Here is a 27,966-nt window from a genome sequence, read left to right on the forward strand (position 1 = left end):
GCACATTCTTTAGTAGGTCCTTAAGGCAATATATTTAAATTATTTTACATTTTGATTTGATGTTAAAGTTTCTTTTTTAAACATCACCTCAAAATAGATGCTCAAAATAATGCCCTCACAATAGCCTTTTTAAAATGTATTCAGATGTTTGATAAAAAAATAATGGTGGCTTTATTATAGTAGTGCTCATTAGCACCACTATAATTAGGGGTCTACCAAGTTTCCAGCAAAAACACCTATTTCTTAGGAGTTTCACGATAAAAGATCACATTGGCTTTAATCAGTTGTGTAGTGCTCAAAAAAGCAGTTTTATCAGTTGCTGGTGCTTTTTTAGTACTACTGTATTATCAAAAAATTTTTCATTATATCTTCAAAATCCAGCTTCTATAAAGTAAATCAAATCACCTCATGACTTAGATTTTAGAACAAAGTAGAGACATCTGCAGTTATCAGTAAATTGCCACCTTTAATCCATCCTACAGTGCCCTGTGAAAGGGTCACAGAAAGACAGTTATGACTGTATGAAAATATGATTCTTGATACAGAATCAAAGTTATTTTCAATTTCCTTTGCTTTTATAAAGTCCATGATAACAATACTTAAATGCACTTTTTTTCCTGTGATACAATTAAAACCCAGTGTTATTTCAGTTGAACTTAAAATATAGTCCCTGGTCTGAATTAGACTTTAAATCATACTGTAAACATATATTTGGTATAATTTATTGATCATCATCCAGTTGCTCCAAAAGGGTTCTTCTGCACTTTTCCAATTCCCCTTCACTCAGTTCACTGCCAGAAGTATCCCAATTACCAGAATCCTTTCCAGTCTTTTTCTTAGGCGATTTGTGTTTTGATTCTGATCTTTGTCTAGTTCTGTCTTTTTCACTTTCCCAATCTTTTTCTTTTTTATCCTTCTCTCGCTCAGCATCGTATTCTGGAGAGTCAGACTTATGTCTCTTTTTCTTACTTTTCTTCTTATGCTTTTTTGACTTTTTATAACTTCTCTCAGACTCTGCACTAGAAGAATGTTCTGAAGCAGAACGAGACTCTGATTGTTGTCTTTTTTTCTTTGAATGGCTATCATCATCATCTGAATCTGACCCCGATCGAGAGCGGGAACGTTCCCTATGATGTTTTTTAGATTTCTTAGAATGTTTCTTGTTCTTTGAATGATGATGCTGACATTCATGCTCAAGCACATGCATAAAATCTTTAAATATTCGCTTTCTTTCAGATTCTAGAGTTATGTCCTCAAATGCTGGCTCTTTTACAAATCTCTCACGGATATCTTCCCAGACAGCATCCAATTCTATTGGAGGAGCAGCTTGTTTTAACATACTCTTAAATGCAGATTCTTTTCGTTTCATCTTCCGAGCCTCCTCTTTTTCTCTTTCACGTTCACGGGCTTCTGCCTTTTCGAGTAAACTATTGAAAGCCAATTTGATATTTCCAGCATCTAATGTAGTTGATCTTTTAGTTGAACTAATTATTGCCACAAAATCTTCAAAAGTGGTATTTACTTCAACTACAAATCCTTTATCCTTTAGAATGTCTTTTATTATCTTCTTCTCATCATGATAACGTGCTTTAAGATCCTCATCATAAAACTTGAAAAGATCAAATGCAGTTGATCCTAATGAAAAAACAGGCTGACCAAGCATATTAGTGATTCTAATGTCAGAACTAATAGTTGGATACAATTCCATCCAAGATGACATAGAATGTAGTTGTCCATGTTCATGTAATTCATCTAAAAATATCTGGAAGGATTCCCGATTTTTTCGCTGTCATCTCCTTTCTCTCAGCAAACTGTTCTGTTTTTCTTCTTCTTCTTCCTTTTCTAAAGCCCAAATGTGTTCTTCAAAGCAAATTAATGCATCTTCTTTGTCCATGTTTTGTAACTCCTCATCTTCTGCAAAAGTTGGATTATCCATCAGATACTGCTGGGCTTCAGACCAAGTGGTAGAGTATGTTACATTAGCCATGTTGTCAAGTATGTTTTTTAAGGCTTCCCAGTTTCTCTTTCGCAATTGCTTTGCTTGTTCCTTTTCCTTTTTTGAAAGAAAGAACAAAACATCTTCATAGATTTCAAGACGATCACGTTCTGATATTGCATTCCAAACTTCCATCTCTCCAAACATTTGCTCTGCTTTTTTTTATCTAGTTGTGGAAGTCATTTTCTCATGATTTTCAAGAAAACGCTGAAAGGACTCTTTAGCTTCTTTGTACTTTGATCTTGCTTCTTCTTTTTCTTCTTTTTCTGTCTGGACTTTATAGGCATTAAAGGCTTGCTTTTTTTCACTTAACTTTGCCAAAGCACTGTACCGTGGTTCATTAATAATCATTTTCATAGCTTGCTCCCATGAAGCATTCGATGGTACCCGCTTTTCTTTCAATAATTCTTTAAAGGCTTGCTTTGCCTCCTCCTTTGTATTCCAAGTATATGTTTTCTTTGCTGGTTGGCTCTCCTCCTCTTCTTTTTTGGGAGTAAAATCAGCTATAGTTTCTTGCTTCGATGTTTCTTCTCCAGTATTACTGGATACTTCCACACTTTGATCCTGAATAGCAGGGGTACTAGTAAGTTGTGCTTGTTCCTCAGTTGAAATAGTTACTGTATTCTCATTATCTACAACAGTAGCAACAATGGAAGTAACTTCTGGCTCAGGAACAACTGGAACAGTTCCACTGACAGTATTAGAAGTAGAAGTGGAAGCATTAGCATTGGCCGCAGCAGCAGCCATGGTGCTCATTGTCATTGGAATTTCTGTTGTAGGGACTGGGGCTGTTGACGTTGTCGTGCACTCTTCTTGTTTACTGCTTTCTTCAGCTTTGATCATTGCATGCAGGTTTGATTTTGTAATAAGACTTCCAGCAACAACGGTATTCTGGTATCCTTCGAGATCCTCAAGTTCTTTAGGTTTGGCCCAGTGAGATTCTTCTGTTTGAGAATTGTAATAGTAAGGCTTTCCAGAATCTGATTTGTATTCCCTCCAGGGGCATTTAGATAAGAGTTGCTCAGCAGGTGTTTTAAGATCATCTGGTTTCTCCCAGGTAGACTGTTTGGTTTCAGTGTTGTAGTAGTAAGTCCTTCCATCAGGTGATTTATGTTCGGTCCACATAGATTTTGCACCAGATGCTGTACCTGCTGCTACATCCATACTATTTACTCCTGGCGGTAAGGCAGGCTGCATGGAAGCTGGAGACATATGAGACATCACCATTCCAGGCATTACTGACGACATCATTCCAGGCATCTTCTCCCTCAGAGATCTCTGTAAATTCTGGAGGTGAAGACATTCTCCAAAGAAAGGGTTTCTGAACTGTTGCAAACACACATCAGTTTAACTCTGGAAGTTGAATACACACATTGACAACCATTCTGCTAGATAGCTCCGTTTTGGTTTTAGAGCAAGATATTTCTCTTTACACTGTTCTCCCATCCACTTTGGAATGTCCAAACGCAGCTTTTAGAAGAAACTTCTTTCTATCTCGCTGAATGTAAACATAGGTGCAACTTCCTAAAAGAAACCAACACACAGAAGATCAGTTTGTTGGAAGCGGATCTTCTGTGTTTTAAACGCATTCTTACTGCTAACTCTTATATGCGTCTCCAGGGCTGGAAATGACTGTTTCTACATTCTCCAAAGAAAGGGTTTCTGAACTGCTGCAAACACTCGTCAGTTTAACTCTCGAAGTTGAATACACACATTGACAACCAGTCTGCCAGATAGCTACGTTTTGGTTTTAGAGGAAGGTGTTTCTCTTTACAGCCTATTCTCGCATCCACTCTGGAATGTCCAAACGCAGCTTTGAGAAGAAACGTGTTTCTACTCGCTGAATCTAAACTTAGATGCAACTTCCTAAAAGTACCAGCATACAGAGAATCAGTTTGTAGGAAGCGCGTTTTCTGTGTTTTAAACGCATTCTTACTGTTAACACTTATATGCGTCTCTAGATCTAGAAATTACTGTTTCTACATTCTCCAAAGAAAGGGTTTCTGAACTGCTGCAAACACACATCAGTTTAACTCTGGAAGTTGAATACACACATTGACAACCATTCTGCTAGATAGCTCCGTTTTGGTTTTAGAGCAAGGTATTTCTCTTTACAGCCTTTTCTCCCATCCACTCTGGAATGTCCAAACGCAGCTTTTAGAAGAAACGTGTTTCTACCTCGCTGAATGTAAACATAGATGCAACTTCCTAAAAGGAACCACCACACAGAAGATCAATTTGTATGAAGCGGGTCTTCTGTGTTTTAAACGCATTCTTACTGCTAACACTTATATGCGTCTCTAGGGCTGGAAATGACTGTTTCTATATTCTCCAAAGAAAGAGTTTCTGAACTGCTGCAAACACACATCAGTTTAACTCTGGAAGTTGAAAACACACATTGACAACCATTCTGCTAGATAGCTAGGTTTTGGTTTTAGAGCGAGATATTTCTCTTTACAGCCTGTTCTCTTTTCCACTCTGGAATGCCCAAACGCAGCTTTTAGAAAAAACGTGTTTCTACCTTGGTGAATCTAAACATAGATGCAATTTTCTAAAGGGAACCAACGCACAGAAGATCAGTTTGTAGGAAGCGGGTTTTCTGTGTTTTAAACGCATTCTTACTGCTAACTCTCATATGCGTCACTTGATCTGGAAATGACTGTTTCTACATTGTCCAGAGAAAGGGTTTCTTAACTGCTGCAATCACACATCAGTTTAATTCTGGAAGTTGAATACACACATTGACAAACATTCTGCTAGATACCTCCGTTTTGGTTTTAGAACAAGGTATTTCTCTTTACACTGTTCTCCCTTCCACTCTGGAATGTCCAAACGCAGCTTTTAGAAGAAAAGTGTTTCTACCTCGGTAAATGTAAACATAGATGCAACTTCCTAAAAGTTACCAACACAAAGAAGATCAGTTTGTAGGAAGGGGTCTTCTGTGTTTTAAACGCATTCTTACTGCTAACTCTTATATGCGTCTCTAGGGCTGGAAATGACTTTTTCTCCATTCTCTAGAGAAAGGGTTTCTATACTACTGCAAACACACATCAGTTTATCTATGGAAGTTGAAAACACACATTGACAACCATTCTGCTAGATAGCTACGTTTTGGTTTTAGAGCAAGATATTCTCTTTACAGCCTGTTCTCTTTTCCACTCTGGAATTTCTAAACGCAGCTTTTAGAAGAAAAGTGTTTCTACCTTGGTGAATCTAAACATAGATGCAACTTCCTAAAAGGTACCAACACACAGAAAATCAGTTTGTAGGAAGCGGGTTTTCTGTGTTTTAAACGCATTCTTACTGCTAACTCTTATAAGCGTCTCTAGATCTGGAAAAGACTGTTTTTACATTCTCCAAAGAAAGGGTTTCTGAACTGCTGCAAACACACATCAGTTTCACTATGGAAGTTGAAAACACACATTGACAACCATTCTGCTAGATAGCTCCGTTTTGGTTTTAGAGCAAGATATTCTCTTTACAGCCTGTTCTCTTTTCCACTCTGGAATGTCAAAACGCAGCTTTTAGAAGAAACGTGTTTCTACCTTGTTGAATCTAAACATAGATGCAACTTCCTAAAGGGAACCAACACAAAGAAGATCAGTTTGTAGGAAGCGGGTCTTCTGTGTTTTAAACGCATTCTTACTGCTAACTCTCATATGCGTCACTAGATCTGGAAATGACTGTTTCTACATTCTCCAGAGAAAGGGTTTCTGAACTGCTGCAAACACACATCAGTTTAACTCTGGAAGTTGAATATGCACATTGACAACCATTCTGCTAGATAGCTCCGTTTTGGTTTTAGAGCAAGATATTTCTCTTTACAGCCTGTTCTCCCTTCCACTCTGGAATGTCCAAACGCAGCTTTTAGATGAAACGTGTTTCTACCTTGGTGAATCTAAACATATATGCAACTACCTAAAGGGAACCAACACACAGAAGATCAGTTTGTAGGAAGCGGGTCTTCTGTGTTTTAAACGCATTCTTACTGGAACTCTTATATGTGTCTCTAGATCTGGAAATGACTGGTTCTACGTTCTCCAAAGAATGGGTTTCTGAACTGCTGCAAACACACATCAGTTTAACTCTGGAAGTTGAATACACACATTGACAACCATTCTGCTAGATAGCTCCGTTTTGGTTTTAGAGCAAGGTATTTCTCTTTACAGCCTGTTCTCCCATCCACTCTGTAATGTCCAAACGCAGCTTTTAGAAGAAACATGTTTCTACCTTGGTGAATCTAAACATAGATGCAACTACCTAAAAGGTACCAACACACAGAAAATCAGTTTGTAGGAAGCGGGTGTTCTGTGTTTTAAACGCATTCTTACTGCTAACTCTTATAAGCGTCTCTAGATCTGGAAATGACTGTTTCTACATTCTCCAAAGAAAGGGTTTCTGAACTGCTGCAAACACACATCAGTTTAACTCTGGAAGTTGAAAACACACATTGACAACCATTCTGCTAGATAGCTCCGTTTTGGTTTTAGAACAAGGTATTTCTTTTTACAATGTTCTCCCATCCACTATGGAATGTCCAAACGCAGCTTTTAGAAGAAACGTGTTTCTACCTCGCTAAATGTAAACATAGATGCAACTTCCTAAAAGGAACCAACACACAGAAGATCAGGTTGTAGGAAGAGGGTCTTCTGTGTTTTAAACGCATTCTTACTGCTAACTCTTATATGCGTCTCTAGGGCTGGAAATGATTGTTTCTACATTCTCCAAAGAAAGGGTTACTGAAATGCTGCAAACACACATCAGTTTACCTCTGGAAGTTGAATACACACATTGACAATCATTCTGCTAGATAGCTCCGTTTTGGTTTTAGAGCAAGGTATTTCTCTTTACAGCCTGTTCTCCTATCCACTCTGGAATGTCCAAAAGCAGCTTTTAGAAGAAACGTGTTTCTATGTCGCTGAATCTAAACACAGATGCAACTTCCTAAATGGTACCAACATACAGAAAATCAGTTTGTAGGAAGCGGGTCTTATTTGTTTTAAACGCATTCTTACTGCTAACAATTATACGCGTCTCTATGGCTGGAAATGACTGTTTCTACATTCTCCAAAGAAAGGGTTTCTGAACTGCTGCAAACACACATTAGTTTAACTCTGGAAGTTGAATACACACATTGACAACCATTCTGCTAGATAGCTCCGTTTTGGTTTTAGAGCTAGATATTTCTCTTTACAGCCTGTTCTCCCATCCACTCTGGAATGTCCAAACGCAGCTTTTAGAAGAAACGTGTTTCTACCTCGCTTAATCTAAACATAGATGCAACTTCCTAAAAGGAACCAACACACAGAAGATCAGTTTGTAGGAAGCGGGTCTTCTGTGTTTTAAACGCATTCTTACTGCTAACTCTTATATGCGTCTCCAGATCTGGAAATGACTGTTTCTACATTCTCCAAAGAAAGGGTTTCTGAACTGCTGCAAACACACATCAGTTTACCTCTTGAAGTTGAAAACACACATTGACAACCATTCTGCTAGATAGCTCCGTTTTGGTTTTAGAACAAGGTATTTCTCTTTACACTGTTCTCCAATCCACTCTGGAATGTCCAAACGCAGCTTTTAGAAGAAACGTGTTTCTACATCGCTAAATGTAAACATAGATGCAACTTCCTATAAGGAACCAACACACAGAAGATCAGTTTGTAGGAAGCGGGTCTTCTGTGATTTAAACGCATTCTTACTGCTAACCCAAATATGCGTCTCTAGGACTAGAATTGACTGTTTCTACATTCTCCAAAGAAAGGGTTTCTGAACTGCTGCAAACACACATCAGTTTAACTCTGGAATTTGAATACACACATTGACAACCATTCTGCTAGATAGCTCCACTTTGGTTTTAGAGCAAGGTATTTCTCTTTACAGCCTGTTCTCCCATGAACTCTGGAATGTCCAAAGGCAGCTTTTAGAAGAAACGTGTTTCTACCTCGCTGAATCGAAACAAAGATGCAACTTCCTAAAAGGTACCAACACACAGAAAATCAGTTTGTAGAAGCGAGTTTTCTCTGTGTTAAACGCATTCTTACTGCTAACTCATATATGCGTCTCTAGATTTGGAAATGACTGTTTCTACATTCTCCAAATAAAGGGTTTCTGAACTGCTGCAAAAACACATCAGTTTAACTCTGGGAGTTGAATACACACATTGACAAGCATTCTGCTAGATAGCTCTGTTTTCGTTTTAGAACAAGGTATTTCTCTTTACACTGTTCTCCCATCCACTCTGGAATGTCCAAACGCAGCTTTTAGAAGAAACGTGTTTCTACCTCGCTGAATCTAAACATAGATGCAACTTCGTAAAAAGAACCAACACACAGAAGATCAGTTTGTAGGAAGCGGGTTTTTTGTGTTTTAACCGCATTCTTACTGCTCAGTCTTATATGTGTCTCTAGATCTGGAAATGACTGTTTCTTCAATCTCCAAAGAAAGGGTTTCTGAACGGCTGCAAACACATATCAGTTAAACTCTGGAAGGTGAATACACAGATTGACAACCATTCTGCTAGATAGCTCCGTTTTGGTTTTAGAGCAAGGTATTTCTCTTTACAGCCTGTTCTCCCATCCACTCTGGAATGTCCGAACGCAGCTTTTAGAAGAAACGTGTTTCTACCTCGCTGAATGTAAACATAGATGCAACTTCCTAAAAGGAACCAACACACAGAAGATCAGTTTGTAGGAAGCGTGTCTTCTGTGTTTTAAACGCATTCTTACTGCTAACTCTTATATGCGTCTCTAGGGCTGGAAATGACTGTTTCTACATTCTCCAAAAAAGGGTTTCTGAACTGCTGCAAACACACATCAGTTTAACTCTGGATGTTGAAAGCACACATTGACAACCATTCTGCTAGAAAGCTCCTTTTTGGTTTTAGAGCAAGATATTTCTCTTTACAGCCTGTTCTCTTTTCCACTCTGGACTGTCCAAACGCAGCTTTTAGAAGAAACGTGTGTCTACCTTGGTGAATCTAAACATAGATGCAACTTCCTAAAGGGAACCAACACACAGAAGATCAGTTTGTAGGAAGCGGGTCTTCTGTGTTTTAAACGCATTCTTACTGCTAACTCTAATATGCGTGTCTAGATCCGGAAATGTCTGTTTCTACATTCTCCAAAGAAAGGGTTTCTGAACTGCTGCAAACACACATCATTTTAACTCTGGAAGTTGAATACACACATTGACAACCATTCTGCTAGATAGCTCCGTTTTGGTTTTAGAGCAAGTTATTTCTCTTTACAGCCTGTTCTCCCATCCACTCTGGAATGTCCATACGCAGCTTTTAGAAGAAGCGTGTTTCTACCTCGCTGTTTCTAAACACGGATGCAACTTCCTAAAAGGAACCAATACACAGAAGATCAGTTTGTAGGAAGCGGGTCTTCTGTGTTTTAAACGCATTCTTACTGCTAACTCTTATATGCGTCTCTAGGGCTGGAAATGACTGTTTCTACATTCTCCAAAGAAAGGGTTTCTGAAATGCTGCAAACACACATCAGTTTACCTCTTGAAGTTGAATACACACATTGACAATCATTCTGCTAGATAGCTCCGTTTTGGTTTTAGAACAAGGTATTTCTCTTTACACTGTTCTCCCATCCATTCTGGACTGTCCAAACGCAGCTTTTAAAAGAAACGTGTTTTTACCTCGCCGAATGTAAACATAGATGCAACTTCCTAAAAGGAACCAACACACAGAAATCAGTTTGTAGGAAGCGGGTCTTATTTGTTTTAAACGCATTCTTACTGCTAACAATTATACGCGTCTCTATGGCTGGAAATGACTGTTTCTACATTCTCCAAAGAAAGGGTTTCTGAACTGCTGCAAACACACATTAGTTTAACTCTGGAAGTTGAATACACACATTGACAACCATTCTGCTAGATAGCTCCGTTTTGGTTTTAGAGCTAGATATTTCTCTTTACAGCCTGTTCTCCCATCCACTCTGGAATGTCCAAACGCAGCTTTTAGAAGAAACGTGTTTCTACCTCGCTTAATCTAAACATAGATGCAACTTCCTAAAAGGAACCAACACACAGAAGATCAGTTTGTAGGAAGCGGGTCTTCTGTGTTTTAAACGCATTCTTACTGCTAACTCTTATATGCGTCTCCAGATCTGGAAATGACTGTTTCTACATTCTCCAAAGAAAGGGTTTCTGAACTGCTGCAAACACACATCAGTTTACCTCTTGAAGTTGAAAACACACATTGACAACCATTCTGCTAGATAGCTCCGTTTTGGTTTTAGAACAAGGTATTTCTCTTTACACTGTTCTCCAATCCACTCTGGAATGTCCAAACGCAGCTTTTAGAAGAAACGTGTTTCTACATCGCTAAATGTAAACATAGATGCAACTTCCTATAAGGAACCAACACACAGAAGATCAGTTTGTAGGAAGCGGGTCTTCTGTGATTTAAACGCATTCTTACTGCTAACCCAAATATGCGTCTCTAGGACTAGAATTGACTGTTTCTACATTCTCCAAAGAAAGGGTTTCTGAACTGCTGCAAACACACATCAGTTTAACTCTGGAATTTGAATACACACATTGACAACCATTCTGCTAGATAGCTCCACTTTGGTTTTAGAGCAAGGTATTTCTCTTTACAGCCTGTTCTCCAATGAACTCTGGAATGTCCAAAGGCAGCTTTTAGAAGAAACGTGTTTCTACCTCGCTGAATCGAAACAAAGATGCAACTTCCTAAAAGGTACCAACACACAGAAAATCAGTTTGTAGAAGCGAGTTTTCTCTGTGTTAAACGCATTCTTACTGCTAACTCATATATGCGTCTCTAGATTTGGAAATGACTGTTTCTACATTCTCCAAATAAAGGGTTTCTGAACTGCTGCAAAAACACATCAGTTTAACTCTGGGAGTTGAATACACACATTGACAAGCATTCTGCTAGATAGCTCTGTTTTCGTTTTAGAACAAGGTATTTCTCTTTACACTGTTCTCCCATCCACTCTGGAATGTCCAAACGCAGCTTTTAGAAGAAACGTGTTTCTACCTCGCTGAATCTAAACATAGATGCAACTTCGTAAAAAGAACCAACACACAGAAGATCAGTTTGTAGGAAGCGGGTTTTTTGTGTTTTAACCGCATTCTTACTGCTCAGTCTTATATGTGTCTCTAGATCTGGAAATGACTGTTTCTTCAGTCTCCAAAGAAAGGGTTTCTGAACGGCTGCAAACACATATCAGTTAAACTCTGGAAGGTGAATACACAGATTGACAACCATTCTGCTAGATAGCTCCGTTTTGGTTTTAGAGCAAGGTATTTCTCTTTACAGCCTGTTCTCCCATCCACTCTGGAATGTCCGAACGCAGCTTTTAGAAGAAACGTGTTTCTACCTCGCTGAATGTAAACATAGATGCAACTTCCTAAAAGGAACCAACACACAGAAGATCAGTTTGTAGGAAGCGTGTCTTCTGTGTTTTAAACGCATTCTTACTGCTAACTCTTATATGCGTCTCTAGGGCTGGAAATGACTGTTTCTACATTCTCCAAAAAAGGGTTTCTGAACTGCTGCAAACACACATCAGTTTAACTCTGGATGTTGAAAGCACACATTGACAACCATTCTGCTAGAAAGCTCCTTTTTGGTTTTAGAGCAAGATATTTCTCTTTACAGCCTGTTCTCTTTTCCACTCTGGACTGTCCAAACGCAGCTTTTAGAAGAAACGTGTGTCTACCTTGGTGAATCTAAACATAGATGCAACTTCCTAAAGGGAACCAACACACAGAAGATCAGTTTGTAGGAAGCGGGTCTTCTGTGTTTTAAACGCATTCTTACTGCTAACTCTAATATGCGTGTCTAGATCCGGAAATGTCTGTTTCTACATTCTCCAAAGAAAGGGTTTCTGAACTGCTGCAAACACACATCATTTTAACTCTGGAAGTTGAATACACACATTGACAACCATTCTGCTAGATAGCTCCGTTTTGGTTTTAGAGCAAGTTATTTCTCTTTACAGCCTGTTCTCCCATCCACTCTGGAATGTCCATACGCAGCTTTTAGAAGAAGCGTGTTTCTACCTCGCTGTTTCTAAACACGGATGCAACTTCCTAAAAGGAACCAATACACAGAAGATCAGTTTGTAGGAAGCGGGTCTTCTGTGTTTTAAACGCATTCTTACTGCTAACTCTTATATGCGTCTCTAGGGCTGGAAATGACTGTTTCTACATTCTCCAAAGAAAGGGTTTCTGAAATGCTGCAAACACACATCAGTTTACCTCTTGAAGTTGAATACACACATTGACAATCATTCTGCTAGATAGCTCCGTTTTGGTTTTAGAACAGGGTATTTCTCTTTACACTGTTCTCCCATCCATTCTGGACTGTCCAAACGCAGCTTTTAAAAGAAACGTGTTTTTACCTCGCCGAATGTAAACATAGATGCAACTTCCTAAAAGGAACCAACACACAGAAATCAGTTTGTAGGAAGCGGGTCTTATTTGTTTTAAACGCATTCTTACTGCTAACAATTATACGCGTCTCTATGGCTGGAAATGACTGTTTCTACATTCTCCAAAGAAAGGGTTTCTGAACTGCTGCAAACACACATTAGTTTAACTCTGGAAGTTGAATACACACATTGACAACCATTCTGCTAGATAGCTCCGTTTTGGTTTTAGAGCTAGATATTTCTCTTTACAGCCTGTTCTCCCATCCACTCTGGAATGTCCAAACGCAGCTTTTAGAAGAAACGTGTTTCTACCTCGCTTAATCTAAACATAGATGCAACTTCCTAAAAGGAACCAACACACAGAAGATCAGTTTGTAGGAAGCGGGTCTTCTGTGTTTTAAACGCATTCTTACTGCTAACTCTTATATGCGTCTCCAGATCTGGAAATGACTGTTTCTACATTCTCCAAAGAAAGGGTTTCTGAACTGCTGCAAACACACATCAGTTTACCTCTTGAAGTTGAAAACACACATTGACAACCATTCTGCTAGATAGCTCCGTTTTGGTTTTAGAACAAGGTATTTCTCTTTACACTGTTCTCCAATCCACTCTGGAATGTCCAAACGCAGCTTTTAGAAGAAACGTGTTTCTACATCGCTAAATGTAAACATAGATGCAACTTCCTATAAGGAACCAACACACAGAAGATCAGTTTGTAGGAAGCGGGTCTTCTGTGATTTAAACGCATTCTTACTGCTAACCCAAATATGCGTCTCTAGGACTAGAATTGACTGTTTCTACATTCTCCAAAGAAAGGGTTTCTGAACTGCTGCAAACACACATCAGTTTAACTCTGGAATTTGAATACACACATTGACAACCATTCTGCTAGATAGCTCCACTTTGGTTTTAGAGCAAGGTATTTCTCTTTACAGCCTGTTCTCCAATGAACTCTGGAATGTCCAAAGGCAGCTTTTAGAAGAAACGTGTTTCTACCTCGCTGAATCGAAACAAAGATGCAACTTCCTAAAAGGTACCAACACACAGAAAATCAGTTTGTAGAAGCGAGTTTTCTCTGTGTTAAACGCATTCTTACTGCTAACTCATATATGCGTCTCTAGATTTGGAAATGACTGTTTCTACATTCTCCAAATAAAGGGTTTCTGAACTGCTGCAAAAACACATCAGTTTAACTCTGGGAGTTGAATACACACATTGACAAGCATTCTGCTAGATAGCTCTGTTTTCGTTTTAGAACAAGGTATTTCTCTTTACACTGTTCTCCCATCCACTCTGGAATGTCCAAACGCAGCTTTTAGAAGAAACGTGTTTCTACCTCGCTGAATCTAAACATAGATGCAACTTCGTAAAAAGAACCAACACACAGAAGATCAGTTTGTAGGAAGCGGGTTTTTTGTGTTTTAACCGCATTCTTACTGCTCAGTCTTATATGTGTCTCTAGATCTGGAAATGACTGTTTCTTCAATCTCCAAAGAAAGGGTTTCTGAACGGCTGCAAACACATATCAGTTAAACTCTGGAAGGTGAATACACAGATTGACAACCATTCTGCTAGATAGCTCCGTTTTGGTTTTAGAGCAAGGTATTTCTCTTTACAGCCTGTTCTCCCATCCACTCTGGAATGTCCGAACGCAGCTTTTAGAAGAAACGTGTTTCTACCTCGCTGAATGTAAACATAGATGCAACTTCCTAAAAGGAACCAACACACAGAAGATCAGTTTGTAGGAAGCGTGTCTTCTGTGTTTTAAACGCATTCTTACTGCTAACTCTTATATGCGTCTCTAGGGCTGGAAATGACTGTTTCTACATTCTCCAAAAAAGGGTTTCTGAACTGCTGCAAACACACATCAGTTTAACTCTGGATGTTGAAAGCACACATTGACAACCATTCTGCTAGAAAGCTCCTTTTTGGTTTTAGAGCAAGATATTTCTCTTTACAGCCTGTTCTCTTTTCCACTCTGGACTGTCCAAACGCAGCTTTTAGAAGAAACGTGTGTCTACCTTGGTGAATCTAAACATAGATGCAACTTCCTAAAGGGAACCAACACACAGAAGATCAGTTTGTAGGAAGCGGGTCTTCTGTGTTTTAAACGCATTCTTACTGCTAACTCTAATATGCGTGTCTAGATCCGGAAATGTCTGTTTCTACATTCTCCAAAGAAAGGGTTTCTGAACTGCTGCAAACACACATCATTTTAACTCTGGAAGTTGAATACACACATTGACAACCATTCTGCTAGATAGCTCCGTTTTGGTTTTAGAGCAAGTTATTTCTCTTTACAGCCTGTTCTCCCATCCACTCTGGAATGTCCATACGCAGCTTTTAGAAGAAGCGTGTTTCTACCTCGCTGTTTCTAAACACGGATGCAACTTCCTAAAAGGAACCAATACACAGAAGATCAGTTTGTAGGAAGCGGGTCTTCTGTGTTTTAAACGCATTCTTACTGCTAACTCTTATATGCGTCTCTAGGGCTGGAAATGACTGTTTCTACATTCTCCAAAGAAAGGGTTTCTGAAATGCTGCAAACACACATCAGTTTACCTCTTGAAGTTGAATACACACATTGACAATCATTCTGCTAGATAGCTCCGTTTTGGTTTTAGAACAAGGTATTTCTCTTTACACTGTTCTCCCATCCATTCTGGACTGTCCAAACGCAGCTTTTAAAAGAAACGTGTTTTTACCTCGCCGAATGTAAACATAGATGCAACTTCCTAAAAGGAACCAACACACAGAAATCAGTTTGTAGGAAGCGGGTCTTATTTGTTTTAAACGCATTCTTACTGCTAACTCTTATATGCGTCTCTAGGGCTGGAAATGACTGTTTCTACATTCTCCAAAGAAAGGGTTTCAGAACTGCTGCAAACACACATCAGTTTAACTCTGGAAGTTGAATACACACATTGACAACCATTCTGCTAGATAGCTCCGTTTTGCTTTTAGAGCAAGGTATTTCTCTTTAAAGCCTGTTCTCCCTTCCACTCTGGAATGTCCAAACGCAGCTTTTAGAAGATACGTGTTTCTACCTTGGTGAATCTAAACATAGATGCAACTTCCTAAAGGGAACCAACACACAGAAGATCAGTTTGTAGGAAGCGGGTATTCTGTTTTTTAAACGCATTCTTACTGCTAACTCTTATATGCGTCTCTAGATCTGGATATGACTGTTTCTACATTGTCCAAAGAAAGGGTTTCTGAACTGCTGCAAACACACATCAGTTTAACTCTGCAAGTTGAATACACACATTGAAAACCATTCTGCTACATAGCTCCGTTTTGGATTTAGAACAAGCTATTTCTCTTTACACTGTTCTCCCTTCCACTCTGGAATGTGCAAACACAGCTTTTAGAAGAAACGTGTTTCTACCTCGCTGAATTTAAACGTAGATGCAACTTCCTAAAAGGAACCAACACACAGAAAATAAGTTTGTAGGAAGCGGGTCTTCTGTGTTTTAATCGCATTCTTACTGCTTACTCTTATATGCGTCTCTAGGGCTGGAAATGACTTTTTCTACATTCTCCAGAGAAAGGGTTTCTGAACTGCTGCAAACACACATCAGTTTAACTCTGGAAGTTGAAAACACACATTGACAACCATTCTGCTAGATATCTCCGTTTTGGTTTTAGAGAAAGATATTTCTCTTTAAAGCCTGTTCTCCCTTCCACTCTGGAATGTCCAAATGCAGCTTTTTGAAGAATCGTGTTTCTGCCTTGGTGAATCTAAACATAGATGCAACTTCCTAAAAGGAACCAACACACAGAAGATAAATTTGTAGGAAGCGGGTCTTCTGTGTTTTAAACGCATTCTTACTGCAAACTCTTATATGCGTCTCTAGATCTGGAAATGACTGTTTCTACATTCTCAAAAGAAAGGGTTTCTGAACTGCTACAAACGCACATCAGTTTAACTCTGGATGTCGAATACACACATTGATAACCATTCTGCTAGACAGGTCCGTTTTGGTTTTAGAGCAAGGTATTTCTCTTTACACCCTGTTCTCCCATCCACTCTAGAATGTCCAAACGCAGCTTTTAGAAGAAACGTGTTTCTACCTCGCTGAATCTAAACATAGATGCAACTTCCTAAAAGGTACCAACACACAGAAAATGAGTTTGTAGGAAGCGGGTTTTCTCTGTTTTAAACGCATTCTTCCTGCTAACTCTTATATGCGTCTCTAGATCTGGCAATGACTGTTTCTACATTTTTCAAAGAAAGGGTTTCTGAACTGCTGCAAACACACATCAGTTTAACTCTGGAAGTTGAATACACACATTGCCAACCATTCTGCTAGATAGCTCCGTTTTGGTTTTAGAACAAAGTATTTCTCTTTACACTGTTCTCCCATCCACTCTGGAATGTCCAAACGCAGCTTTTAGAAGAAACGTGTTTCTACCTCGCTGAATATAAACATAGATGCAACTTCCTAAAAGCAACCAACACACAGAAGATCAGTTTGTAGGAATCGGGTCTTCTGTGTTTTGAACGCATTCTTACTGCTAACCCTTATATGCGTCTCTAGGGCTGAAAATGACTGTTTCTACATTCTACAAAGAAAGGGTTTCCGAACTGCTGCAAACACACCTCAGTTTAACTCTGGATGTTGAAAACACACTTTGACAACCATTCTGCTACATAGCTTTGTTTTGGTTTTAGAGCAAGATATTTCTCTTTATACCCTGTTCTCCCTTCAACTCTAGAATATCCAAACGCAGCTTTTAGAAGATACGTGTTTCTACCTTGGTGAATCTAAACATAGATACAACTTCATAAAGGGAACCAACACACAGAAGATCAGTTTGTAGGAAGCGGGTCTTCTGTGTTTTAAACGCATTCTTACTGCTAACTCTTATATGCGTCTCTAGATCTGGCAATGACTGTTTCTACATTTTTCAAAGAAAGGGTTTCTGAACTGCTGCAAACACACATCAGTTTAACTCTGGAAGTTGAATACACACATTGACAACCATTCTGCTAGATTTCTCCGTTTTGGTTTCAGAGCAAGGTATTTCTCTTTACAGCCTGATCTCCCATCCACTCTGGAATGTCCAAACGCAGCTTTTAGAAGAAACGTATTTCTACCTCGCTGAATCAAAACTTAGATGCAACTTCCTAAAAGGTACCAACACACAGAAGATCAGTTTGAAGGAAGCGGGTTTTCTGTGTTTTAAACGCATTTTTAATACTAACTCTTATTGGCGTCTCTAGATCTGGAAATGACTGTTTCTACATTCTCCAAAGAAAGGGTTTCTGAACTTCTGCAAACACACATCAGTTTAACTCTGGAAGTTGAATACACACATTGACAACCATTCTGCTAGATAGCTCCGTTTTGGTTTTAGAACAAGGTATTTCTCTTTACACTGTTCTCCCTTCCACTCTGCAATGTACAAACGCAGCTTTTAGAAGAAACATGTTTCTACCTCGCTGAATTTTAACATAGATGCAACTTCCTAAGGAACCAACACACAGAAGATCAGTTTGTAGGAAGCGGGTCTTCTGTGTTTTAAACGAATTCTTACTGCTAACTCTTATATGCGTCTCTAGATCTGGAAGTGACTGCATCTACATTATCCAAGGAAAGGGTTTCTGAACTGCTGCAAACACACATCAGTTAAACTCTGCAAGTTGAATACACACATTGACAACCATTCTGCTATATAGATCCGTTTTGGTTTTAGAGCAAGGCATTTCTCTTTACAGCCTGTACTCCCATCCACTCTGGAATGCCCAAACGCAACTTTTAAAAGAAACGTGTTTCTACCTCGCTGAATCTAAACATAGATGCAACTTCCGAAAAGGTACCAACACAAAGAAAATCAGTTTGTAGGAAGCGGGTTTTCTGTGTTTTAAACGCATTCTTACTGCTAACTCTTATATGCTTCTCTAGATCAGGAAAAGACTGTTTCTACATTCTCCAACGAAAGGGTTTCTGAACTGCTGCAAACACACATCAGTTTAACTCTTGAAGTTGAATACAAACATTGACAACCATTCTGCTATATAGCTCTGTTTTGGTTTCAGAACAAGGTATTTGTCTTTACACTGTTCTCCCTTCCACTCTGGAATGTCCAAACGCAGCTTTTAGAAGAAACGTGTTTCTAACTCGCTGAATGTAAACATAGATGCAACTTCCAAAAAGGAACCAACACACAGAAGATCAGTTTGTAGGAAACGGGTCTTCCTTGTTTTAAACGCATTCTTACTGCTAACTCTTATATGTGTTTCTAGGGCTGGAAATGACTGTTTCTACATACTCCAGAGAAAGGGTTTCTGAACTGCTGCAAACACACATCAGTTTACTTCTGGAAGTTGAATATACACATTGACAACCATTTCTCTAGATTGCTCTGTTTTGGTTTTAGAGCAAGGTAATTCTCTTTACAGCCTGTTCTCCAATCCACTCTGGATTGTCCAAACGAAGCTTTTAGAAGAAACGTGTTTCTACCTCGCTGAATCTAAACTTAGATGCAACTTCCTAAAAGGTACCAACACACAGAAATCAGTTTGTAGGAAGCGGGTTTTCTGTGTTTAAAACGCATTCTTACTACTAACTCTTATATGGGTCTCTAGATCTGGAAATGACTGTTTCTACATTCTCCAAAGAAAGGGTTTATGAACTGCTGCAAACACACATCAGTTTAACTCTTGATGTTGAATACACACATTGACAACCATTCTGCTAGATAGCTCCGTTTTGGTTTTAAAACAAGGTATTTCTCTTTACACTGTTCTCCCATCCACTCTGGAATTCCCAAACGCAGCTTTTAGAAGAAACGTGTTTCTACCTCGCTGAATGTAAACGTAGATGCAACTTCCTAAAAGGAACCAACACACAGAAAATAAGTTTGTAGGAAGCGGGTCTTCTGTGTTTTAATCGCATTCTTACTGCTTACTCTTATATGCGTCTCTAGGGCTGGAAATGACTTTTTCTACATTCTCCAGAAAAAGGGTTTCTGAACTGCTGCAAACACACATCAGTTTAACTCTGGAAGTTGAAAACACACATTGACAACCATTCTGCTAGATAGCTCCGTTTTGGTTTTAGAGAAAGATATTTCTCTTTAAAGCCTATTCTCCCTTCCACTCTGGAATGTCCAAATGCAGCTTTTTGAAGAATCGTGTTTCTGCCTTGGTGAATCTAAACATAGATGCAACTTCCTAAAAGGAACCAACACACAGAAGATAAATTTGTAGGAAGCGGGTCTTCTGTGTTTTAAACGCATTCTTACGGCAAACTCTTATATGCGTCTCTAGATCTGGAAATGACTGTTTCTACATTCTCAAAAGAAAGGGTTTCTGAACTGCTACAAACGCCCATCAGTATAACTCTGGATGTCGAATACACACATTGATAACCATTCTGCTAGACAGGTCCGTTTTGGTTTTAGAGCAAGGTATTTCTCTTTACAGCCTGTTCCCCAATCCACTCTAGAATGTCCAAACGCAGCTTTTAGAAGAAACGTGTTTCTAGCTCCCTGAATCTAAACATAGATGCAACTTCCTAAAAGGTACCAACGCACAGAAAATGAGTTTGTAGGAAGCGGGTTTTCTCTGTTTTAAACGCATTCTTCCTGCTAACTCTTATATGCGTCTCTAGATCTAGAAATGACTGTTTCTATATTTTTCAAAGAAAGGGTTTCTGAACTGCTGCAAACACACATCAGTTTAACTCTGGAAGTTGAATACACTCATTGCCAACCATTCTGCTAGATAGCTCCGTTTTGGTTTTAGAACAATGTATTTCTCTTTACACTGTTCTCCCATCCACTCTGGAATGTCCAAACGCAGCTTTTAGAAGAAACGTGTTTCTACCTCGCTGAATCTAAACTTAGATGCAACTTCCTAAAAGGTACCAACACACAGAAGATCAGTATGTAGGAAGCGGGTTTTCTGTGTTTTAAACGCATTTTTAATTCTAACTCTTATTGGCGTCTCTAGATCTGGAAATGACTGTTTCTACATTCTCCAAAGAAAGGGTTTCTGAACTTCTGCAAACACACATCAGTTTAACTCTGGAAGTTGAAAACACACATTGACAACCATTCTGCTAGATAGCTCCGTTTTGGTTTTAGAGCAAGATATTTCTCTTTACACCCTGTTCTCCCTTCCACTCTGGAATGTCCAAACGCAGCTTTTAGAAGAAACGTGTTTCTACCTCGCTGAATCTAAACTTAGACGCAACTTCCTAAAAGGAACCAACACATAGAATATCAGTTTGTAGGAAGCAGCTCTTCTGAGTTTTAAACGCATTCTTACTACTAACTCTTATATGCGTCTCTAGATCTGGAAATGACTGTTTCTACATTCTCCAAAGAAAGGGTTTCTGAACTGTTGCAAACACACATCAGTTTACCTCTGGAAGTTGAATACACACATTGACAACCATTCTGCTAGATAGCTCCGTTTTGGTTTTAGAGCAAGATATTTCTCTTTACACTGTTCTCCCATCCACTTTGGAATGTCCAAACGCAGCTTTTAGAAGAAACTTCTTTCTATCTCGCTGAATGTAAACATAGGTGCAACTTCCTAAAAGAAACCAACACACAGAAGATCAGTTTGTTGGAAGCGGATCTTCTGTGTTTTAAACGCATTCTTACTGCTAACTCTTATATGCGTCTCCAGGGCTGGAAATGACTGTTTCTACATTCTCCAAAGAAAGGCTTTCTGAACTGCTGCAAACACTCGTCAGTTTAACTCTCGAAGTTGAATACACACATTGACAACCATTCTGCTAGATAGCTACGTTTTGGTTTTAGAGCAAGGTATTTTTCTTTACAGCCTGTTCTCCCATCCACTCTGGAATGTCCAAACGCAGCTTTTAGAAGAAACGTGTTTCTACCTCGCTGAATGAAAACATAGATGCAACTTCCTAAAATGAACCAACACACAGAACTTCAGTTTGTAGGAAGCGGGTTTTATGTGTTTTAAACGCATTCTTACTGCTAACTCTTATATGCATCTCTAGATCTGGAAATGACTGTTTCTACATTCTCCAAAGAAAGGGTTTCTGAACTGCTGCAAACACACATCAGTTTAACTCTGGAAGTTGAATACACACATTGACAATCATTCTGTTAGATAGCTCCGTTTTGGTTTTAGAGCAAGATATTTCTCTTTACACCCTGTTCTCCCTTCCACTCTGGAATGTCCAAACGCAGCTTTTAGAAGAAACGTGTTTCTACCTCGGTGAATCTAAACACAGATGCAACATCCTAAAGGGCACCAACACAGAGAAGATCAGTTTGTAGGAAGCGGATCTTCTGTGTTTTAAACACATACTTACTGCAAACTCTTATATGCGTATCTAGATCTGGAAATGACTGTGTCTACATTCTCCAAAGAAAGGGTTTCTCAACTGCTGCAAACACACATTAGTTTAACTATGGAAGTTCAATACACACATTGACAACCATTCTGCTAGATAGCTCCGTTTTGGTTTTAGAGCAAGGTATTTCCCTTTACAGCCTGTTCTCCCATCCACTCTGGAATGTCCAAACGCAGCTTTTAAAAGAAACGTGTTTCTACCTCGCTGAATCTAAACATAGATGCAACTTCCTAAAAAGTACCAAAACACAGAAAATCAGTTTGTAGGAAGCAGCTCTTCTGTGTTTTAAACGCATTCTTACTGCTAACTCTTATATGCGTCTCTAGATCTGGAAATGACTGTTTCTACATAATCCAAAGAAAGGGTTTCTGAACTGCTGCAAACACAGATCAGTTTAACTCTTGAAGTTGAAAACACACATTGACAACCATTCTGCTGGACAGCTCCGTTTTGGTTTTAGAACAAGGTATTTCTCTTTACACTGTTCTCCCATCCACTCTGGAATGTCCAAACACAGCTTTTAGAAGAAACTTCTTTCTATCTCGCTGAATGTAAACATAGTTGCAACTTCCTAAAAGGAAACAACACTCAGAAGATCAGTTTGTAGGAAGCGGGTCTTCTGTGTTTTAAACGCATTCTTACTGCTAACTCTTATATGCATCTCTAGGGCTGGAAATGACTGTTTCTACATTCTCCAAAGAAAGGGTTTCTGAACTGCTGCAAACACACGTCAGTTTACCTCTGGTAGTTCAATACACACATTGACAACCAGTCTGCTAGATAGCTACGTTTTGGTTTTAGAGCAAGGTATTTCTCTTTACAGCCTGTTCTCCCATCCACTCTGGAATGTCCAAACGCAGCTTTTAGAAGAAACCTGTTTCTACCTCGCAGAATCTAAACATAGATGCAACTTCCTAAAAGGAACCATCACACAGAAAATCAGTTTGTAAGAAGCAGCTCTTCTCTGTTTTAAACGCAATCCTACAGCTAACTCTTATATGCGTCTCTAGATCTGGAAATGACTGTTTCTACATTCTCCAAAGAAAGGGTTTCTGAACGGCTGCAAACACACATCAGTTTAACTCTGGAAGTTGAATACACACATTGACAACCATTCTGCTAGATTGCTCCGTTTTGGTTTTAGAGAAAGGTATTTCTATTTACAGCCTGTTCTCCCATCCACTCTGGAATGTGCAAACGCAGCTTTTAGAAGAAACGTGTTTCTACCTCGCTGAATCTAAACATAGATGCAACTTCTTAAAAGGTACCAACACCAGAAAATCAGTTTGTAGGAAGCGGGTTTTCTGTGTTTTAAACGCATTCTTACTGCTAACTCTTATATGCGTCTCTATATCTGGAAATGACTCTTTCTACATTCTCCAAAGAAAGGGTTTCTGAAGTGCTGCAAACACACATCAGTTTACCTCTGGAAGTCGAATACACACATTGACAACCATTCTGCTAGATAGCTCCGTTTTGGTTTTAGAACAAGGTATTTCTTTTTACACTGTTCTCCCATCCACTCTGGAATGTCCAAACGCAGCTTTTACAAGATACGTGTTTCTACCTCGCTGAATGTAAACATAGATGCAACTTCCTAAATGGAACCAACACACAGAAGATCAGTTTGTATGAAGCGGGTCTTCTCTGTTTTAAACGCATTCTTACTGATAACTCTTATATGCGTCTCTAGGACTGGAAATGACTGTTTTTACATTCTCCAAAGAAACGGTTTCTGAACTGCTGCAAACACACATCAGTTTACCTCTCGAAGTTGAATACACACATTGACAACCAGTCTGGTAGATAGCTACGTTTTGGTTTTAGAGCAAGGTATTTATATTTACAGCCTGTTCTCCCATTCACTCTGGAATGTCCAAACGCAGCTTTTAGAAGAAACGTGTTTCTACCTCGCTGAATCTAAACATATATGCAACTTCCTAAAAGGAACCAACACACAGAAAATCAGTTTGTAAGAAGCAGCTCTTCTCTGTTTTAAACGCATTCCTACTGCTAACTCTTATATGCGTCCCTAGGGCTGGAAATGACTGTTTCTACATTCTCCAGAGAAAGGGTTTCTGAACTGCAGTGAACACATATCAGTTTACCTCTGGAAGTTGAAAACACACATTGACAACCATTCTGCTAGATAGCTCCGTTTTGGTTTTAGAGCAAGATATTTCTCTTTACAGCCTGTTCTCTCTTCCACTCTGGAATGTCCAAACGCAGGTTTTAGAAGAAACGTGTTTCTACCTTGGTGAATCTAAACATAGATGCAACTTCCTAAAGGGAACCAACACACAGAAGGTCAGTTTGTAGGAAGCGGCTCTTCTGTGTTTTAAACGCATTCTTACTGCTAACTCTTATATGCGTCTATAGGGCTGGAAATGACTGTTTCTACATTCTCCAGGAAAGGGTTTCTGAACTGCTGCTAACACACATCAGTTTATCTCTGGAAGTTGAATACACACATTGACAACCATTCTTCTATATACCTCCGTTTTGGTTTTAGAACAAGGTATTTCTCTTTACACTGTTCTCCCATCCACTCTGGAATTCCCAAACGCAGCTTTTGGAAGAAACGTGTTTCTACCTCGCTGAATCTAAACATAGATGCAACTTCCTAAAAGGAAACAACACACAGAAGATCAGTTTGTAGGAAGCGGGTCTTCCGTGTTTTAAACGCATTCTTACTGCTAACTCTTAAATGCGTCTCTAGGGCTGGAAATGACTGTTTCTACATTCTCCAAAGAAAGGATTTCTGAACTGCTGCAAACACACATCAATTTAACTCTGGAAGTTGAATACACACTTTGACAACCATTCTGCTATATAGCTCCGTTTTGGTTTTAGAACAAGGTATTTCTCTTTACACTGCCCTCCCTTCTACTCTGGAATGTCCAAACGCAGCTTTTAGAAGAAACGTGTTTCTACCTCGCTGAATGTAAACATAGATGCAACTTCCTAAAAGGTACCAACACACAGAAAATCATTTTGTAGGAAGCGGGTTTTCTGTGTTTTAAACGCATTCGTACTGCTAACCCTTATATGCGTCTCTAAATCTGGAAATGACTGTTGCTACATTCTCCAAAGAAAGGGTTTCTGAACTGCTGTAAACACACCTCAGTTCAACTCTGGAAGTCGAATACACACATTGACAACCATTCTGCTAGATAGCTCCGTTTTGATTTTAGAACAAGGTATTTCTCTTTCCCCTGTTCTCCCATCCACTCTGTAATGTCCAAACGCAGCTTTTAGAAGATACGTGTTTCTACATCGCTGAATGTAAACATAGATGCAACTTCCTAAAAGGAACCAACACACAGAAGATCAGTTTGTAGGAAGCGTGTCTTCTGTGTTTTAAACGCATTCTTACTGCTAACTCTTATATGCGTCTCTAGGGCTGGAAATGACTGTTTCTACATTCTCCAAAGAAAAGGTTTCTGAACTGCTGCAAACACACATTAGTTTAACTCTGGAAGTTGAATACACACATTGACAACCATTCTGCTAGATAGCTCCCTTTTGGTTTTAGAGCTAGATATTTCTCTTTACAGCCTGTTCTCCCATCCACTCTGGAATGTCCAAACGCAGCTTTTAGAAGAAACGTGTTTCTACCTCGCTTAATCTAAACATAGATGCAACTTCCTAAAAGGAACCAACACACAGAAGATCAGTTTGTAGGTAGCGGGTCTTCTGTGTTTTAAACGCATTCTTACTGCTAACTCTTATATGCGTCTCCAGATCTGGAAATGACTGTTTCTACATTCTCCAAAGAAAGGGTTTTTGAACTGCTGCAAACACACATCAGTTTACCTCTTGAAGTTGAAAACACACATTGACAACCATTCTGCTAGATAGCTCCGTTTTGGTTTTAGAACAAGGTATTTCTCTTTACACTGTTCTCCAATCCACTCTGGAATGTCCAAACGCAACTTTTAGAGGAAACGTGTTTCTACATCGCTAAATGTAAACATAGATGCAACTTCCTAAAAGGAACCAACACACAGAAGATCAGTTTGTAGGAAGCGGGTCTTCTGTGATTTAAACGCATTCTTACTGCTAACCCAAATATGCGTCTCTAGGACTAGAATTGACTGTTTCTACATTCTCCAAAGAAAGGGTTTCTGAACTGCTGCAAACACACATCAGTTTAACTCTGGAATTTGAATACACACATTGACAACCATTCTGCTAGATAGCTCCATTTTGGTTTTAGAGCAAGGTATTTCTCTTTACAGCCTGTTCTCCCATGAACTCTGGAATGTCCAAACGCAGCTTTTAGAAGAAACGTGTTTCTACCTCGCTGAATCGAAACAAAGATGCAACTTCCTAAAAGGTACCAACACACAGAAAATCAGTTTGTAGAAGCGAGTTTTCTCTGTGTTAAACGCATTCTTACTGCTAACTCATATATGCGTCTCTAGATCTGGAAATGACTGTTTCTACATTCTCCAAATAAAGGGTTTCTGAACTGCTGCAAAAACACATCAGTTTAACTCTGGGAGTTGAATACACACATTGACAAGCATTCTGCTAGATAGCTCCGTTTTCGTTTTAGAACAAGGTATTTCTCTTTACACTGTTCTCCCATCCACTCTGGAATGTCCAAACGCAGCTTTTAGAAGAAACGTGTTTCTACCTCGCTGAATCTAAACATAGATGCAACTTCGTAAAAAGAACCAACGCACAGAAGATCAGTTTGTAGGAAGCGGGTTTTCTTTGTTTTAACCGCATTCTTACTGCTCAGTCTTATATGTGTCTCTAGATCTGGAAATGACTGTTTCTACAGTCTCCAAAGAAAGGGTTTCTGAACGGCTGCAAACACATATCAGTTAAACTATGGAAGGTGAATACACAGATTGACAACCATTCTGCTAGATAGCTCCGTTTTGGTTTTAGAGCAAGGTATTTCTCTTTACAGCCTGTTCTCCCATCCACTCTGGAATGTCCAAACGCAGCTTTTAGAAGAAACGTGTTTCTACCTCGCTGAATGTAAACATAGATGCAACTTCCTAAAAGGAACCAACACACAGAAGATCAGTTTGTAGGAAGCGTGTCTTCTGTGTTTTAAACGCATTCTTACTGCTAACTCTTATATGCGTCTCTAGGGCTGGAAATGACTGTTTCTACATTCTCCAAAAAAGGGTTTCTGAACTGCTGCAAACACACAACAGTTTAACTCTGGAAGTTGAATACACACATTGACAACCATTCTGCTAGATAGCTCCGTTTTGGTTTTAGAGCAAGGTATTTCTCTTTACAGCCTGTTCTCCCATCCACTCTGGAATGTCCAAACGCAGCTTTTAGAAGAAGCGTGTTTCTACCTCGCTGTTTCTAAACATGGATGCAACTTCCTAAAAGGAACCAATACACAGAAGATCAGTTTGTAGGAAGCGGGTCTTCTGTGTTTTAAACGCATTCTTACTGCTAACTCTTATATGCGTCTCTAGGGCTGGAAATGACTGTTTCTACATTCTCCAAAGAAAGGGTTTCTGAAATGCTGCAAACACACATCAGTTTACCTCTTGAAGTTGAATACACACATTGACAATCATTCTGCTAGATAGCTCCGTTTTGGTTTTAGAACAAGGTATTTCTCTTTACACTGTTCTCCCATCCATTCTGGACTGTCCAAACGCAGCTTTTAAAAGAAACGTGTTTTTAACTCGCCGAATGTAAACATAGATGCAACTTCCTAAAAGTAACCAACACACAGAAATCAGTTTGTAGGAAGCGGGTCTTCTGTGTTTTAAACGCATTCTTACTGCTAACTCTTATATGCGTCTCTAGGGCTGGAAATGACTGTTTCTACATTCTCCAAAGAAAGGGTTTCAGAACTGCTGCAAACACACATCAGTTTAACTCTGGAAGTTGAATACACACATTGACAACCATTCTGCTAGATAGCTCCGTTTTGCTTTTAAAGCAAGGTATTTCTCTTTACAGCCTGTTCTCCCATCCACTCTGGAATGTCAAAACGCAGCTTTTAGAAGAAACGTTTTTCTACCTCGCTGAATGTAAAAATAGATGCAACTTCCGAAAAGGAACCAACACACAGAAGATCAGTTTGTAGGAAGCGGGTCTTCTGTGTTTTAAACGCATTCTTAATGCTAACACTTATATGCGTCTCTAGGGCTGGAAATGACTGTTTCTACATTCTCCAAAGAAAGGGTTTCTGAACTGCTGCAAATACACATCAGTTTAA

The 27,966-nt window shown here is 39.2% G+C and overlaps 1 pseudogene; it reads right to left on the bottom strand.

Annotated features, from left to right (window-relative positions):
* Nucleotides 1-446: 446 nt before the first annotated feature.
* LOC120363010 (pre-mRNA-processing factor 40 homolog A pseudogene) lies at nucleotides 447-3,256 on the bottom strand (annotated as a pseudogene).
* Between the last annotated feature and the right edge of the window lie 24,710 nt (nucleotides 3,257-27,966).

The sequence above is a fragment of the Saimiri boliviensis genome, chromosome 7 (genome assembly GCF_048565385.1).
Source record: "Saimiri boliviensis isolate mSaiBol1 chromosome 7, mSaiBol1.pri, whole genome shotgun sequence".
Taxonomy (NCBI): Eukaryota; Metazoa; Chordata; class Mammalia; order Primates; family Cebidae; genus Saimiri; species Saimiri boliviensis.